This window comes from Numida meleagris, chromosome 3, assembly GCF_002078875.1.
Source record: "Numida meleagris isolate 19003 breed g44 Domestic line chromosome 3, NumMel1.0, whole genome shotgun sequence".
Taxonomy (NCBI): Eukaryota; Metazoa; Chordata; class Aves; order Galliformes; family Numididae; genus Numida; species Numida meleagris.
Window position 1 is genome coordinate 64,265,496 of NC_034411.1, and position 18,253 is coordinate 64,283,748.

Below are 18,253 nucleotides of genomic sequence, written 5' to 3' on the forward strand. Positions count from 1 at the left end.
TCAGGATTTTTCTCCCTCAGGATTCCTAAAAAAGATTTAAGACAGAGCACAGAAGCAAAAAGAAATGGAAGCAGAGTCCCTCTTATTCTATTAACATCAATCATGTTGCTTCTCTTTCCTTTATCAGTAAATTCTTTCTGTCAGCATGAATGAATGCACTCAGGCATAAGAGAAATGTGTTTTTATTGTATTCATTATGAATAGACAAGATTTCTGGCATGATACAACTGAGAAACATGTAATAAATACAAACGGCAATGCTTACTTAAGCTGAAAAGGCGTTTGCAGATGCTGAATCCTAGTCCCTTTCTGTTTCTCACTTAAATGGTCTGTGAATTGCTCACTTTAATGGAGTTTTGAAAGTAATTCTTCAGAGAAATTTAACACTCAAGATATCCACTGTACAAACCAACCAAATAAATCAAGACACTAGCTCAGAGCACTGTAATATTTAGCTCAGAAAGGAAGATTTGAAACTTTTTTGGGCAGACCAAGGAACAGAATTTCAAATATCATAATACTCCTACATGTTTAAAAAGTTCAAATTTTACCTAGCTTAAATAAAGCCTTATATTACAGTGGTCTCTGCATAGGTCCAGATGCACTGACAAGTAATAAGACATCCACTTGCCACTTATACTTGCTGCATTTTGGCTGCATTCACATAGAACAAAATGTAGAACTGGAGAAAGATATTCAGGCTCAGCTCCTATAGTACAAATTCCTTGTAGCATACCACGTTATATACATAATAAGGTAAAGACAACTGTGACACATGAAATTACAACAGATGAGACCAAGGACTTCAGCAGAGGGTCAGAGTGCCCCAGGGTACTGAGTATAAAGAAGTCTATTAAATAGTTCACGCTTTGCTATGAATAAAGTACAATTGTCCAGACGTTTTGACTGTGCTGAGGTAAAATGTTGACTTTCCTTGAAGAAGCATGTGATTTTCTTTAAGAGAGTAAGTGCTGAAATTGTGTTCTGGAGAAATGCTATGGAATATATTTTGTGAACGAGGATATGGCAGAGGAGATCTTTATCTGTTTGCACATACTTCAATTATCATTTACTTCTTTTACTGGAAATAGATAAATTAAAAGATAAATTAAAATAGATAAAGACAGCAGGAGCAAGGGTTTGTGTTTTGTTTTTGTTTTTTTTTCTTTTTCTTGTAGAGTTGCTGAATATTTGCTTGTCAGCACTGGCAGTGAAATACATTGTTCAAAAACAATGCTAAGACAAAAATACAACATAAAGGAAGCATCAGAACTTAAAAAAGATTAAAAGAAAAAAGATAAAGAAAAGAGACGTTACACAGTGCAATATTGCTCACAATCCCAGGACCCGCTATACACAATATTCTACTTGATCAAAAAAAGCTGCCTTCAATTCTCTTAACTTCATAATATAATTATGCTTACTGTAACAAATAAATAAATAGATAGTTAAGTAGATGAACATCAAGAGAAGCTTAAGGCCAAAGGCTTGCCAGTAACCGAGTTTATCTTTCTTGGTTTCTAGGACTGGATGGAATGAAACAGGGCTTGAGGTATTTTTGATGAGGATGCACAAAAGTAAATTGATGCCTTTTACTTTTACAAAATGGTCAGAGGTTAACTCAGGGCTCTCACACAAGTCACACTTGCTTTATTAGAAAAGTATTTTGATATCACTCTGATTTAATCAACTTAAAAAATATGAAGTGTACATACAAGTTCTTTGTGGGGTCAAGGACTATATTAATGTATTTATAGCTGGTCCATGAGAATCATATCTTGCAGAATTTAACCCATTCCTAATCCCAGAAGAACAAATGTACAAAATGTTTTAAAACAATCTTGAAACAATACTTTAAAAATTTCTGTAATATCTGGTTCATTTTAGTTCAGAGAAAAAATCTGAATGGTATGAAATGTTCCTGGAATGCTTATCCCACACTCGTTTATATGACAGAGATAACAATTAACAGATTTCTGTTAGACCAGAAGAATTATGGCTTAACTAAATGCTAATTTGATACTTCCTGAATTAGTTATATTTCTATTAGAAAAATTACTCACATTCTCCCTAACGCTTCTCCATTAGTCTACGTAAGACCCATAAATTACATGTATTCCTTTCAGTTCATGTGCATTTGAAGCTGTCTGAAGCAAATCTGTAGAGTGGCAAAAACTTTTACAGCATCTGTGAATCATTCTGGAGGGCTGGTGTTTCAGGGCATGCTACAAGGTTGCTGATAATCTGTCAGTCTCAAAGAAGTAATGAACAGCCCCCAAACATGCGGAAGTACTGCTCATAGATAGTAAAAGGTGTGTGGTTGATCAAAAAACACTGAACATTTTAAAATGAACTCTGAGGTGTCAGAGTAATCAGGAGTGGCAAATAGAGGTGGGAAACATGGACTTACTTGAGTTTTCAGTTATGTCCATAAAATTGTGTGGCCAGTTTGGAGCAGAAAACAGCTTGCAGGCTGAAGATGGTGGGGTTTGGAAGGTGTTTTGTTCAGAATGTTTTCCAGATCTTATGCACCAGCTGAGCAGCAAAAAACACCTGGAAGGGATTTAGACACCTTTGTGCTGACTTTCTCCATTTCAATATTTGTTACACCACCCTACAACACGTAGTTTTTCAAGAAACTTTTAAATTTTGTGATTTATTTTCCTACTTGTCCCTGTACTTGGATATACCTTGGCTCTGGCAAGTTCAAATGATTTAAGTGATCTCAGGTTCTGCAGTATTTTTACAAATGCACATCAGAGTCTTAGATCACTTATGTTCAGCAGAAGTGACTTCTATCCTACTGAGCTTAATTAAGAAGGAAAAATAAAATACCACGGAACTTTCAATTGCTTTTGATTGAATGACAATCTAAGAACCTAGGGATTAACAGAATAATCCTTTAGAATCAGACAAAACAAAACATTGGAAGATCTATGAAAGTCAATTGTATGCTGCAAGAGTACAGCTACTGTGTTATGGTAATACATATTTAGCTTTTCCTAAAAAAAAAAAAAATTGGAATGTGAGCAGAGCCAGTGTGAAGCCATTCCTGTATTTGCTGATTACATATCTGTGCAGCTAAAGCAATATTCATTGTGTAAAATAATTTAATAGTTTTCTTTTACTCTCAGTAGGCTGGAAGCATAGCTCTTAATTTATTTCCTTCATGCATGGGATATTTATGAAATCTTTCAAGCTGTTTTCTCAGTGCAGTGTTCTCAACTGTGACTTCATATGGACTGAAATCTAACACTATATTAACATAAAAGTTTTGGGGTTCTGTTACATTTAGGTCCCATTGCACAAGACTTGGGACCTGTTTCTAACATGCATGAACTGATAATGCAACTGAGAATCTGAACCAGTGTCACATATAGAAATGTACCAAAGTATGGAAACTGAACAGATTATCACAGAGAAATTCTCTCGCCTAGCAAGCTGAAGGAAGTTTATGATCAATCCCCTGGCCCTGAGTAATCAATAAAAGAATAAGGAACTACATAAAATATATATTTAGATGTCTATGTAGAATTCTTAGAATATAACAATAAAATGATGAACATTATGAAAATTATTTGCTATTGTTGCCAAAATTTAAGTTTTAGTATTTTTAAAGATAAAATCTGCAGAAGCACATGTTGACCAGACTTCAATGAATTGAAGCAATAAACATGCATCATGGTATATATATGTTGCAATTCTGTTATGTCAGATGTTATTATTGATGTTATTTTATTCCTCTTATTACAGCGATTGTTGGGAAACCTGTCAAAAGCAAAGCAACACTGTGCCATGCATTTTTCAAATGTGTAGAATAACATGACCTTGGCCCTAGACCTTTCCCAATCTCATTTAAGTCAAGGCCCAACAAATGGATGTAATCACTGAGAAAGGAAGGTGAAAGCAACAATAGGAGTGTTACTGGACAGTCATCATGCAACATTTGGATCAGTCTTTTTCCTGTTGGGAAAGTTATGTTTTTGTAGGATGCTAATTTCTGTGTTTTTATGATGGTATTCAATGCATGCACTGACCATAGCGTGCACTTACTTTATCTCTGTGGTAGCTTCTGTTTGTATTTACCTGTGATGACATCCAAGAATCTGTCACATAGGTTGAAAAACTGTGTTACATGATTTCATAAGCTTAAACTAGTTTTAAGTAGGGAAAAGTTTTTATCTCAGAAAAGTGGAGTTTTGCTTACTTACAATATAGAAATTCACAAGAAATACTAAGATTGGTAGGAAGGAAGTACGAATGAAAACATGTGAGTGTAAGCAGGAGAAGCAAAAAATAAGGAAGACTTAAAAAAAAAAATGTCCAGATGATAAGGGACACTCTTCCCAGGGCACTGTTTTCATCAGCAAAATTGAGGAAGGTTGTTCTGATGTCCGAAGCAAAGAGCCTGAAATTGGAAAAGCAGATGACTCACCAGAAAAAAAAGACAGTGCCCTGGCACTGGCATAATGGCAGCAAGGCCATCTGTACCAGTCCTTTTCCCTGGTTAGGATTTCACACATATACCAAATGAGGAAAACCAGACAATGGGTAACAGCATGTTTTAAGCTTTGTGTTGGATGATGTAAGCAAGATCTTAAGTGAAGATCTACCTCAAAATACCTGACAGCTCCTGAGGGATGTAAGAGGTCTGTCCAAAGACTTGTTTGTCATCAGCAGACAAGAGGAGCTCCAGTGAGGACCAGACAGATGGCATGTGTTTTCTTCTGCATTGCACAGAGTGATCTTGATCTGACCACTTGGGAAAATGCATATTGCTGCCTGTGGATATGTGAATGAAAGAGCACAAAAGAGTGAAAACAACTTAAAAATGTTGAAAATAAATAACATCTTTCTTATTCACAAGATCATGCATTAAGTTTTATTAAGCTAACACCACTACAGTGTAGTTGTCAATACCATAACTAAAATCAACACCAAAAAAAAACAAGCAATGTACTTGACATGTGCTCTGGCAGCTATGATTGAATAATACTACAAACTTATTTCTGTTGTAACTCTCAAACAAAAAGCTGGTTACCAGGTGGTTTTGAAGGGCAGCATCTTCTACTGAAGGCAGCAGCTGGGAATTTTAACATCAAGCTTTCCATTCTTTATACTGTCCTAGATACTACTTAAGAAGTGCATTGCATTATTTTCAGCACCTAAAATATCCAGTCACTTATCACCACTGTTTTCATCTTAAATCCAAAACACAGCAACCATATCAGCTATTACATACCGAGAAAACTAACTCTGTCCCAGTAAAAACCAGGACAGAACTGTACCAAGGAGTTTGTCAAAGAGTTTGAAAAATAAGACATATTATTGTATATTGTAACTAGTGACAGGACGAGGGGGAACGGCTTCAAGTTGCGCCAGGGGAGATTTAGGCTGGACATTAGGAAATACTACTTTTCTGAAAGAGTGGTCAGACGCTGGAACAGGCTGCCCAGGGAGGTGGTTGAGTCACCGTCCCTGGAGGTGTTCAAGAAACGTTTAGATATAGCGTTGGGAGACCTGGTTTAGTGGGGTTATGTTGGTGGTAGGTGGATGGTTGGACTAGGTGATCTTGTAGGTCTTTTCCAACCTAGCTAATTCTATGATTCTATGATTCTATGATTATTAAATGGATTCTAATTGAGAAATGCCATTGAGACAACAGCCAAGTACTGTTAAAAATGTTGGACCTGTTAAAGCTGCTGAGCTGCTGTACTATCACTTAACTTTGTAGCCTAGTACCTTAGTACACAAAGTACTGCTATTTTCAGTAGAGGCCACTGCCTTTGTGCTAACTTTGTGCAGTCTCAGGATTTCATCCTGTCAGGTTTTCTTGGTCTGATCTTGTGCTGACTTGTCTGGAACTTCGTTTCAGTTCATTCGGCTGTAAAAACAGTCTTTCTAATGACCAAGCAACTATGCCTAACTTGTTTTATTTTTGCTTGTCTCAGTAATTTCTAACAATATTTACTATATAAAAAGTAGTGACAAGTGGTTATTCTGCAAAGAACAAAATTTTTATGTCCCTAGCTTGATGATGTACTGTAGAGAATAAATTTCTGATGTGGTAGGAGATACCTTGAAGCTGGGACTGGAAGACGCATTGTAGAAGAGTGAAGAGATGGAAACAGACAAACATAGCACTCAAGGTCACAGGTCTTTAAACAACTCAGGTGAGGTCAGGTAAAGAAATGCAAATCTTAGAGAAGAAAAGGGATGGAAAATCAGAGATTGAAATCATATAATCATTGCAACATTTTGCACTCTATAATACAGTTCTTTCTTTTATTTCCTTTTCCTGCAATAATTACGTTTGGAGTAATAACATTTTTTTTAATATACTCTGAATATTTTATTACACTTCCAGTAAGTTCTTAGCTTTAAAAGTTAGATGCCTTTTGTTTTTCCAGTGACAAGTCTTTGAGCATAACAATATCTTCATTTGTTCCCAATTTGCGTAGCATGTGTATTTATGCCAATTAAAACAGGATTCTTCTAAAAATAAGACATAAAAGAGTGTGTTCAGTCTACAGTGTAAATGAAATTTCTTAAGTTCTGCTCTGGATGGTGAGATTTAATTTGTTGGCTGTCTACATGTAAAAATCTAAATATACTGGCCAAGGTTAAGTCCATAACAATTTCATTAAGCTTTCTACTTCATTGAAAAAGCACTGCATTTAGACCGACAAAACAAGATCAGAGACTGTCTTGATAATTTAGCATTTCTTTTTGAAGAATGATAGCAGTGATAGTGAAACAGCAAAGGGCAAATAATATATTTCTGATCTGTTCGTATGGATTAGCAAGGATGGGACGAGACTGAAGGGCTTAATATTTCTCAGTACAGAACGGAACTGCCTGTTAGTCCTCAGATAGCATCCTATAATATATATATATATATATATTTATATATATATATATATATATATACTATATATAGTATATATATATTATATATATACTATATATATATATAGTAAATATAAAGAGTGAAAGAGAATAGCTTAAAGAAAATCTTGTTCAAGTATTAGTAATTCTCCTGTCTGATGTGGAAATTGATATTATATTCTAGTTCAGTTATATGCCTAGGTTTTGCAAACTTCCTACAGGGGTTTGGAAGAGCAGGAAGTTTTCTACAAAATTCCTCCAAAATTGCCAGGAGTCTATGTTGCTGATTATTTTTTTTTAATTAAAAAGATTTTTCACTGTATATTCTTTGATATATCCTGAGTCTCCAGCATCTGATAATAGCTACAACCACTAAAGGTTAAATACACCTGTTTATTAAATGACTTATTTAAATACAAATCAAAGACTTTTTTATGAAAATTGACTGTTATCTGCTTTAGTTGAATCCATTATAATATTAAAAATGTTATGAAAGTACCTCTATTGCAATTTGTCTACTAGCAGTGCTGGCACACAGTAGTAAGCTATCACTCAATATAGCCCAAGTGACTAGTATCCTCTCTGGACAGGAGATTTTGATGGCAAAACTTTTCTGGCTCTTACATTAAAACTTTCTTTGTTGTTCTTAAGTGAAGAGTAGACATGACTATAGACAACAAGAAGTTCTATTACGTACAAAACAGGCTTGGTTATTCCTCCATGGGTTGCAGGTGTCCCTCTCTATATACATACTTCTCGCTCTGAGAATGCCTGCCTGGCAGGATCAGTAGCCATCTCAGATTTCCTGTGTAGGTCTGTCTTCTTGCACTGATCTTCAGTGGTTTGGTTTGTTGTTGTTTTCTGCTTTTTCCTTCCTGAAAGATTCCAGTGAAACAATGATTACAGACATCCTTCAGCCTTCCAGAGGCCTGTGAAAAGTAAAACAGTCCCGCTTCAATGATTTCTGCTAGAGATTTATGCTGTGAGACTTCAAACACATGCATTGTTTGTTTGTTCTTTGTTTTGGTCTTTTTTTTTTTTTGTCAAAAAGAATATTATTTAAAATATTCTGCTTCAGTTTAAGAAGTGGTCACATGTTAAAACTAAGTACTGTTTTATCTTCATAAGATTGCTGTTAGCAGTGACATAAGTACCATCTCTATCTCTGACAGATCATATCTCAAATATACTTACATAAAGTACAGGTTATTTAAATAATAAAGCAATCTTAATGACGCAATGTAATTTCCTATAATGTTGGTCAACTCTAATCTAACGCATCCCCGAAACCAAATTACTTGCAAATCTATCATGATTAAGCTTTTATTCAAGTGTAAAATATTTAAATTGAAAGTATCAATAAAAGGTTTTTAAAAACCATCTGCAGTATATGCACACTTTATGGAATTTGATGAAAAATTATTGGACATGAATGAGTAATATGCAGACTCATTTTCAACTCTTTTATTTCTCAACAGGGATGGGGGTTCTAGAAACATTCAGGTGATTGAATGGTTAATGAAAAACAGCTAAAAATGATAAAAAATAAGAAAACAATAACATATATATTATATTTTTGTGAGACAGAAAGTTAAATATTGTATAAAAAATATGTGTCTACTTTATCATATATGAATATGATAATAATAATATGAATTAAAGAAAAAGAAATGTTAAAGAAAACTGTGCCAATATTGTGTTCATAAGAGAACCATGCTAGGTTTTCAGTCACAGAAACCTTCAGTAAAATGTTTTAAGTGCAGAAGTGGAATAGCTGTCTTTGAGTGCTTCTCCATCTTCCAACTACTCTTAGAATTCCAAACATCTGAAAAAATTCTAGCAGAAACAAATCTATAATGTATTCTCCATTCCTACTTTCAAAGACGTTAAAACTACCAGCCAAGCCCTGTATGTTTGCCACACCTGCAGCTGGAAGTAGTCCAACATACTCTCAAAACTATAAACAATTCTTTCAGATAGCATCTACTTACAATAATCTACTAAAGGTAATAAAGAAAAGTGAGAAGAGTAAACTTAGAAGAGAAAATCAGAATTAACAGGAACCTCAAGTTTTTAATTTCCTCAGTAAAAGCCATTATGGAGTGCTGAGAACTGAACTCTTCTCTCAAGACTTCCACAAAAAAATGCATTTCAGAAGATGGAACCCACCTGCAGGCTGATGGTCACCAGCTGTGTCCCCGACTTGCAAAGCTCAAGTGCTGACAACCTGATCGGTTCCTCCCAAGCTGAAGAAGCATTCCACCTCTGCAAGCGACTTACTTCTACTCACCAGAATGGAAGTGAAACCTGTGACCCTTCTTGCTGATGTCTGTAGGTAATGGCAAGGGTAAACTGTCTTACTGGGGTCAAATACTTTCTTGGAGGAAGGAGAAGTGGCAGGATTGAAGGAGTCAACATAGCCCAAAGTCACTTGTTCTGAATGAGAACTCAAGGACATTATCTGTCAGTCAGATGGGAAATGAAAATTTTATTAAAATATTCTAGGGAGCTCAGTCCAAAGTCTTTTCTCCGTTTTTAAGAGTGCCAGCGATAAATGTCTGAGAAAGCACAGATTTGGAAACCGAGGGACCAGGATTTCAGACCATCAGCATAACAGCTGCACATAGGCTAAATATCATTCAGAAAAATGAACAGAGGGTCTACAAGTTCTTCAGTTTTTCATCTTAGGAAATTAGTTCTGATACATTCAGTCGGAGAAAACCAGGCGAGGAAAAGTCCTTACATGTAATGAAGCCCTAATCTCAACTGCAAGCCAGCTGTTCAGTGTACTGCCCACAGCTACATTTAGTTTAGAGCTTTGTTGTACCAAGCCTTCCTGAGCCAATTAAACATGACATTTTGCTCATTCTCTAATTAAAATGGAAATTAAGAAGTGATTTATGTTTTAAAAAAAACAGATTATGCAGGTTAATTAAGAGGAAAACACACCTAGACCCCAAGTTTACTGTTAAGTGGATTTTAAACATAACCTGCTGACACAGCTAAATATGGAGTTTGAACACAGCAGGGTGCTTCAGAGGAAAGGCCCTTTATCTACAGCAAATGTTGGAAGGTCCCCAGGGGAGCTCTTTTATAATTATTCATCTGCTTTTAGAAGTTTGAGATAAATTAGCAAAGATGCAGGTTTCGTTCCCGCCTTTAAAATTCTGTCTCATTCTTCTAATTCTAACATACACAGTATCTCAGACCAGCTTTCTACACATTTGTCCTGGAACAACACATTTATAGTAACTGTATTGCTTATAGCATTCAGTGTACTCATCCCATTTGTAATTTTCAATGCTGGTAATAAGAGCTGACTTACTGGACACTTGAGAGACTGGTCTGCTCCTCAGAGCACTTGCATGATCTCTTCTCAACAAAACAAAGGAAAAAAAAAGAAAAAAAAAAGAAGTTAAGCAGAATAGAATATATATATGCTTACCTATATATATACATACACTCATGAAAGTAGAGATAAAGGTATATATTCAAAATTTGTAGAGGAATCAGGCAAGAATAATATTCACGTGAAATAAAGATTGTCAGCTCTTTTCCAAGGTAGCATTTTCCAGACTTTGAAGTAATCCATTTATGAGCACTGTGTCCTGTTTAATTTTTAAATGTGCTTTTGGAATGATAATGATGTTTCTGATGTGCTCTCAGTAAGCAAATAAAATTAGATCTTTTTAAAATGAGTTGCAACAAAACCAGCACTCCAGAATTAATGCAAATGAACTTCCACTCCATGTTTTCTGGGTAGAAAAGAAAGAAAAGCTTAAAAGCAATTAGTCAAGGTACGGAAAAGAGTGCAGCTTGCAGGAAACTTTGAGAAAGGATTTCAGGATTGCAGGAGGAAAGATTTGGGGAAATATTCCAGCACTTCAGCCTGTCTGAACATTAGCTTTAATTGCAGAAATTCTGTTCACAGATATCCTCATAAACAGACTGTGTTTGCTGAAGAGTCATTTCATGCACTTATATTTGTTAGACTAAAAAAAAAAAGAGAAGATCATTGTTAAAATACCTGATTTAGAACTTGATTCCTGGATTCTCTGCAGATTTACTGTATAAGTGGAACAAGCAATTCCTAACCAGATTTTTAATGCCAGTTAACACGCAGCTGTATTAATGCACAGACAGGTGCTTTTGAACACACAAAGGCACCATCTGCATCTTTAGGTTGTTAAATGCTTGAAAATCTGGCTCACCATTACACTGAGCTTCAGAACCATCTGTAAAATGGGAAATAATCAGTTTCCCTTTTTCCTAGCTTTTGTCCATTCAGATCTGTTCTTTTATTAGCCCTGCCTTTTCTCTATATATTTGTCTCTAGAATGAGAGTGGTTTATTTCAATTGTGGCATCTGGTCACTATGTGGAAAAATATATATTCTCAGTGAGGATTCACAGAGGAAAATTGACTATTACCTCACCCCATCGTGCTAATATATTGCATAAAAAATTCAAAAGCACAGCCAAGTGATGTTCTTATATAATGAAAAAATGAAAGGGAATAATATGAATCTAATACTTGCTATTGACATTCCAGTTTCAGCCCAGACTCACTGGAAAAAAAGTGGCATGGGAGCATAGGTCAATAATTAACACTAATTAGATTTATTCATATCATTTATCCTCTAGACTACTTAGAAAAATACTTCTTACTGAGTAAATAACCCCTTTAGCAGGGGAAAAGGAAGAGTTCTTAAATAATGAGGAAAACTATTTTTCACCTTCCTAGCTGCTTAGTTTTATAAGCAGAAATTAACTTTCTTTCAATAACTTCTAATACTCTACTCTTTTGCAATAGTAAGAACCTAGACCAGCAGGCTGACATCTATCCTTACATTTGAAACAAAACCTCTTAAATATCATGTAGTTTCTATGCATATCTGTATATCTGCATATATGCATTTATGCATAGCTTAGTGATCTTTTGTACATCTTAATGGGGATTGTGCATATATCTTAGTAGTCTTTTCCAGCCTTGATGATTCTGTGAAATGTGTATCTAAATCCTCTTGATTGTTTTCAGGCTAAAGTTTCAAGAAACACCACCAGGGATTATTAATGTGTATTGGTTTTATGTAATAATTACACAATACAAAACATATAGGAAAACTCATTTTAATGGTTGAAGGAAATAAAAGCCCATATTCCTTAAGAAAATTCAGATAAACTGTTGATAAAAATCAAAGATATTTTATCTTTTATCTGGAATCGTTTTGTATGTTTGCCATCTTATGATAGCTACAGCTCCATTTTTACCCACTTCTTGTGTTTAGGTGCAAGGAGGGCATGACAAAGAAGACTGAGGGCTACTAGCAAGAACATTTCTGAATAAAATAGCTGAAATTTGCAAGAAAAAAGCTTTTCCCAAATCATTGGAGTTGTGATTAGTACACACTCATAGGATGGTAAGGGGACTCATGTATTAACAAAGCAACCCAAATCCTATATGATATAAAAGAACGCTGGGGCAAAGTAGATCTTTAAGAACAAAGATCATCCAGGAGCTAAAGGATGCCACTTAATAAGGGCAACAAAACCTGTAGCATAATGCTATTTGTATGGAGATATATCTACCTATGCCTACACTAAAGTGGATGTATGTATAAAGTGAGAAAATAATTACTTAAGCTAATGAACACATTGGATACAAAAATAAACGTTTAAAGTGCTCCTAGATAAACTTATTCCTCAATTTAGGGCATTTATAGTCATGACAAGTATCATCTTCTAGCATATTTTCTTAGTAGATTTCAGAATGGCCTTTAAGTGATTTTGAACTGGGATGCAACATGTCTCTGTCATCAGAAAACTGCTTCAGTCCTATGCCCTGTATACTGTAGTACCTGTGATTCCACGATACTTTTGAATTGCATCCTACAGGGTACTCAATAACAGTCAGAAAATTGCAGTAGGATATCACTTGATATTTCCTGGTTTTGCTAAGATCTGTATTTTTCTTACACTGCTTAATGTGAAAACCAATTGGCTTTGGAAACTATTTTGCAAACCACGTTCAAATTTGTTTCAGCTATTACATGTCACCAGATGATAAACTAGAGCTCCTGGAGGTTTGGAGAATAATAAGTAAAGCAGATTTTCTGTCTGAAGTTCAGCTGGCAGAATTAATCCAAAATCTGAAGTTATAAAACTCATTGAGAAGTTTACCATTGAATGTGTGTAGATTAGAGTGGTATTCATAAACTCAAAGGTAAATTACTGGTCAATTCAGCAATGCAAGCCGCCAGCCTTCTAGCAATCAATTTTCTCAATAGGCTGTGCTTTCTGAGCATCCAGTAGTAGATAGATACTGGAGTAGTGTAAGAGCAGAAACAAGAATTTGCAAGTTTTCTGGTAAGTTAATGCCATGGACTTTTGAAAACAACAAAATCTTCTTGTGTTGTAAGGCAAATTGCGTGAATTCTGTTGGTGCAAGGCCAGCAGTAAAGCTAGAAGGCACAATCCCAGCATGCCGACACAGTCTGAGGTACTCCTTACCAACTACCACCTCATTTCACTGAACAAACATTACACCTCCTCAGATGCCTATGTATTTTCTGCTGTCAGAGTGTATAATATTGCTATTCTATCCAAACATTAATTCTGGGAAAATACTATTTCTGGGAAAAGGTTTTCCTGGCTTTCTTACTTCATTCATTATTTGTGTTGAAGAAAAAATAAGTAGACATTTTGTCAAGAAAAATAAACTTTGGTTAAGTTTCTTCACTAGAAACATGCGATTAGATATGTGCTTCATTAATATGAGCATAAATTGTAATCAATTTGAAGATGAGTGAATACTCCCCATAAATCCATGAGTCATAGCATAAATAACATTGTAACACTAGGATTTTTCATACAAATACAGATTCTCAGCAGCATCCCCCTGTTTCTAAATTCCATATTTCTCACAGAATCATAGAAGGGTTTGAGTTGGGAGGGACCTTTAAAGGTCATATAGTCTAACTCCCCTGCAATGAACAGGGACGCCTATGGCTAGATCAGGTTGCTCAAAGTCCCCTCCAGCCTGAATGTCTCCAAGGATCGGTCATCCACCACCTCTCTGGGCAAACTGTTCCCGTGCTTCACCGCTCTTATCGAAAAAAACATCTCCCCTACACCCAATCTAAATCATCTCTTCTTTAGTTTAAAACCATTCCCCCTTGTCCTGTCACAGCAGACTCTGCTAAAGAGTCTGCCCCCTTCTTCCTTATAGTCCTTCTTTAGATATTGAAAGACTGCTATCAGGACTCCCTGGAACCTTCTCTTCTGCAGGCTGAACAGCCCCAGATCCCTCAGCCTGTCCTCACAGGGGAAGGTGCTACAACCCTTGGATCATTTCTGTGGCACTCCAACTGGTCAACTGTACCACACTCTCTTCTCAATTCCCATTGTCTTAATACAAAGTCCTCCCCCATTTTCCTTGTAAAGTGCAGTGCTGACAAGATTTTTCCTATTCACATACTATATAAGCAGTGACATTAGACAAATGCAGCAGTTCTGAGAAAGTGGTGAAAATAAACAGATTCCTCGCATCTTGTTTTCAAAAATGTGAAAAAAAACTCACTGCAATGCAGGAATACCAGATAGGCTACCTCAGAGATACAACCTCTTATTGCTGGAAGTTTTTTCTGTAAATACAAATTTGACATAGAAAGACTCAATGCTGAAAAGAAGAAATCTTGCTACAAGTCAGACACAAAATTTCAGGAAATGCCATTAGATAGTGAGATCTTGTCTACAAGATCTTTCTTAAAAAACATTTAGTGAGAAGATATCATTTGTTTTAGTCAAACCCTTTACACTAACGATTCCTTCATAATAGTTTTCAGTGATATATATGTATATATTTAAAGAAAATTAACATCTCATATTTGTTGAGATTAATATTTGGCATCCCAAGATTGTTCATCTCAAAATTCTTCAGAAGGTTCACTTCTTCCTACCAAATTTTTTTCTAACCATGTCCAAATTTTATTTTGGCTTCATCAAAAGCATGAAAAAGAATACTTAATAGGAGAGGACAATCTATTATATTATTATATTGGGTACAGGAAAATGAAATTAATTTCATCCCACTGACAGTCTACTTTGCAACAGAGATTCTCAGGTTTGTGGAAATCCTTTGTTCTGGAATTTGAACAGTCATTAAGTGATTTATGTTCTCAGCATCCACAGATATTTACCAACTGTTAGCACTTCATTAAAATTGCTGGCTGAAAGGCCTGGTTTATTTCTCAGCTTCTTACAGTCATGCAGCAGTAATTACATATTACATGCAAATAAACCCAAGACCAAATATAAGTATATAATGCACACAGAAATGTTCTACAAAAAGAACAAAAAAAAAATAAATACCGGAATTAAGGGTACATGTTCAAGATTTTATTAAGATCTTCTTCCTTCCCGGACACAAGTATAATTGATTTAGTTAAGACTCCATCAGTATGGGATGAACTCAGATCTAATAACTAATGGATTCCCTTTTGCAGTTGCCATAGGACCCTAACTTATTCAGGGTACAGTGTTCTGTGATTGACTGAGTCTGCTCAGTGAGGAAGATCATTTTCTGAAAGTCCTTAGCTCATGCAACTCTTTATAACCTCCTTTCAAGTGCTTGTATCTGAGAACCTGTAATTCTTTTCCAATGGTTTGTTTTTCATGTGAACATATACATATACAAGTATCTCTATCTTATTAAACAAGGAAATTCAAATTAAAAATTTAATGTCAAGGCTTACTTCACAAAAATCAGTCAATCTATCAATCAATCAACCAACCAAAAAGAAAGCAAGAACCACATAGTGGAAGGAACTTCAAAGCTGCACTGATAAAGAGAGAAAATTTTGTTGGAGGAGGAGTCTAATTTTTTCTGTATTCATCCACAGACAAAGGTCAGTAATAGTGAACCAGCCCTGAGAACTTGGATTAGACTGTGAGTCCCCACAACTGAAAGTATCAGAAATTCTTACTGCTTATACTACTGTGCTGTAGTAAGCATACTTTTGCTACTTCTTGATGTAGTAGCTATCTTCAGAACAAGCATTGCTGCATGACTGGAGAACATTAACAACTTGGTTTGTTTAGTACCATAACATTCACATGAAGCAGGACAATATTTTTTCAGCCACTTAATGGCATACATTAAAAGGAAAGCAATCTCAAAAGAAGATGACATTCATATTTGACACCTTAACCAAATCATAAATGTAGAAACGTCACCAACCTTATTGATTTGAAGAAGTCATTACACAAAATATTCTGTTAATGCTTGCTTGCAACACCGCAGTAGTCTTTAGATATTGCGGATGGTAAGTGTGATGCGGTATTGTAGATGAGGACACGTTGTAAGGCTGGTCTGCTTTAAAAAGGCGAAAGAAACAACGAGGGAATGCCTCGAATGTGACAGACAGCATCTAGATGTTCCCCTTTGTCGTCCTTATCTGTGTGTGCAGAGGCTTCTCGATTGTCCTTGCATTCCACAGCAATCGTTGGGACAAAAGGAGGCTTGGGAGGAAGTAAACAACCACCCCAAGGACAAGCAATGGACCGACAGTGAACCATCACGTTGCTAGAAAGCTAGATGACATTGAAGATCGCCAAATTAGGCTGTGTCTGTTGGGCCATCATTGGAGGTGGATAGGATAACGAATTTGGGAATGTAATGAATACGTAACGCATGTGAAAATATAACCTGTTCACGAATGATCATCTGGTGGAGCATTCTTGGAGAGTTATCTCGATGCCACCCCAGTGCTGCCAATAAAGAATACCTTGCTTAACGGTAACTGTTAACTTTGCTTTAAGTTCCTTCTCATCGATTTCTTTAAATCATTATACATGAAGGCAGCTTATGATGGGACTTGAACCCATGTGAGTACCTTAAAAAAATTAGTTCCCACATGTTCTCAGATTGTTAAAAAGCCAGTACATTCACACTTTCATCATCTTTTCTTTCTCTAGAAAGACAGTCTGTACAGACTATATATTTAGTCAGTGGTAAAAGAGGTACCCCATGTTTAAACAATGCCACAAACATAATGACATTAACAGAGTCAGAAAGACTCTGAAAGTTTCTTATTGATTTTGTAAATCTCTGCACTTCTGTAGAAAATTCCTGTTTTACAGAAGAATATATATACGGAAGTACTCATTGGTCCAAAAGTACTACTGAAGAACCCATTGTACAATAGTATATCAAGTCGCTTCGGAACGTCAGTTGTGACATCCCCAAATGCTGAATAAACAGAAAGGAATCACATATGAGACGGATTGTCAGTAAATATTGCACTGTATTTGAGTCAGCTTCTGGTTGACAAAGTCATGTAACACAACAAGAGTGGGTGTAAACATGAACTAAAGCACATGCTTAAAAAACATTCCTCACACACCCCCTTTTTTTAAATTTGCTGTACACTCTTAAAGCATGGCTTGCCTAATCAAAATGTAAGATTTAATAAAAGCTGCAGCTGAACAGAGCAAAATTACAGCACTCTCTAATATAGCAAACATAATTAACTTTGAGTTATGTGAATTAACCATGCCTGACAAATTATCATTCAGCTCTGAAATTAAATTCTTTCTTACCATTAGATTTGTTTGTTGAGCTCAAGTAGGCAAAAGTAGTATTTAGTAAAGTAATAACGATGCTTTGCTGAGAATGTTTTTGAGATATATGGATTTATCCAAAATAAATCATTGGAGTGTTATTATTAGTTCATTTGCAAATACTGTATAATGCTAGAATGGAATTGCAGAAAAGTTTTATGTCACTACAGGTTACTCTATGTGGATTAAAACTTTTTTTCTGATTACCTCTAAGATGATCTAGTAATATCATTATTGGCTAAATAATTGTGGCATAGATAACTGTTGGCTCAGATAAAATATTATTTTCCCTTTTTTTTTCATCCTCTTCAGTGAAACCAAACTGGCACCCATACTGAGACTTGGAAAACACCACTTTTGACTGACCATCAGAGTATTTTGCCTCTACTTACAAGGACAATTTGGAACCAGCCACCCGGACAGTTTTTTACCAAGCAAACAGCACAACAATCCAAGCCATGAGCATCTGGTTTCTCTGGGAGAATGCTGTGGGAAACAGTATCAAATACTTTGCTAAAGTCCAAGTAAATAACATCCACAGCCTTTCCCTCATTAACTAAGTGGATCACTTTGTCTTAGAAGGAGATTTGGTTAATCAAGCAGGTTCTGCTTTTCATAATCCCATTCTGGCTTCGTCTGGTCACATGATTGTATTGTACATGTCAAGCAGTGGCTCTCAAGATGATCTGTTCCATGGCATCGAGGTCAGACTGACAGGCCTGTAATTCCCCAGACTTTCCTTCTTG

General features: G+C 35.7%; 1 long non-coding RNA gene across 3 annotated transcripts; it reads right to left on the reverse strand.

The window, feature by feature from the left end:
- Positions 220–9,143, reverse strand: LOC110397223. Of its 3 annotated transcripts, none has more exons than XR_002437635.1 (4): positions 9,058–9,143; positions 7,586–7,763; positions 4,614–4,782; positions 220–4,408 (listed from the first exon to the last, which is right to left on the reverse strand). It is a non-coding gene; the product is annotated as an uncharacterized LOC110397223 (long non-coding RNA). The 3 variants fall into 3 exon arrangements; XR_002437636.1 differs by lacking the exon at positions 9,058–9,143 and adding an exon at positions 8,953–8,994 and having other exon boundaries at positions 4,624–4,782; positions 7,586–7,817; XR_002437634.1 differs by lacking the exon at positions 9,058–9,143 and adding an exon at positions 8,953–8,994 and having other exon boundaries at positions 7,586–7,817.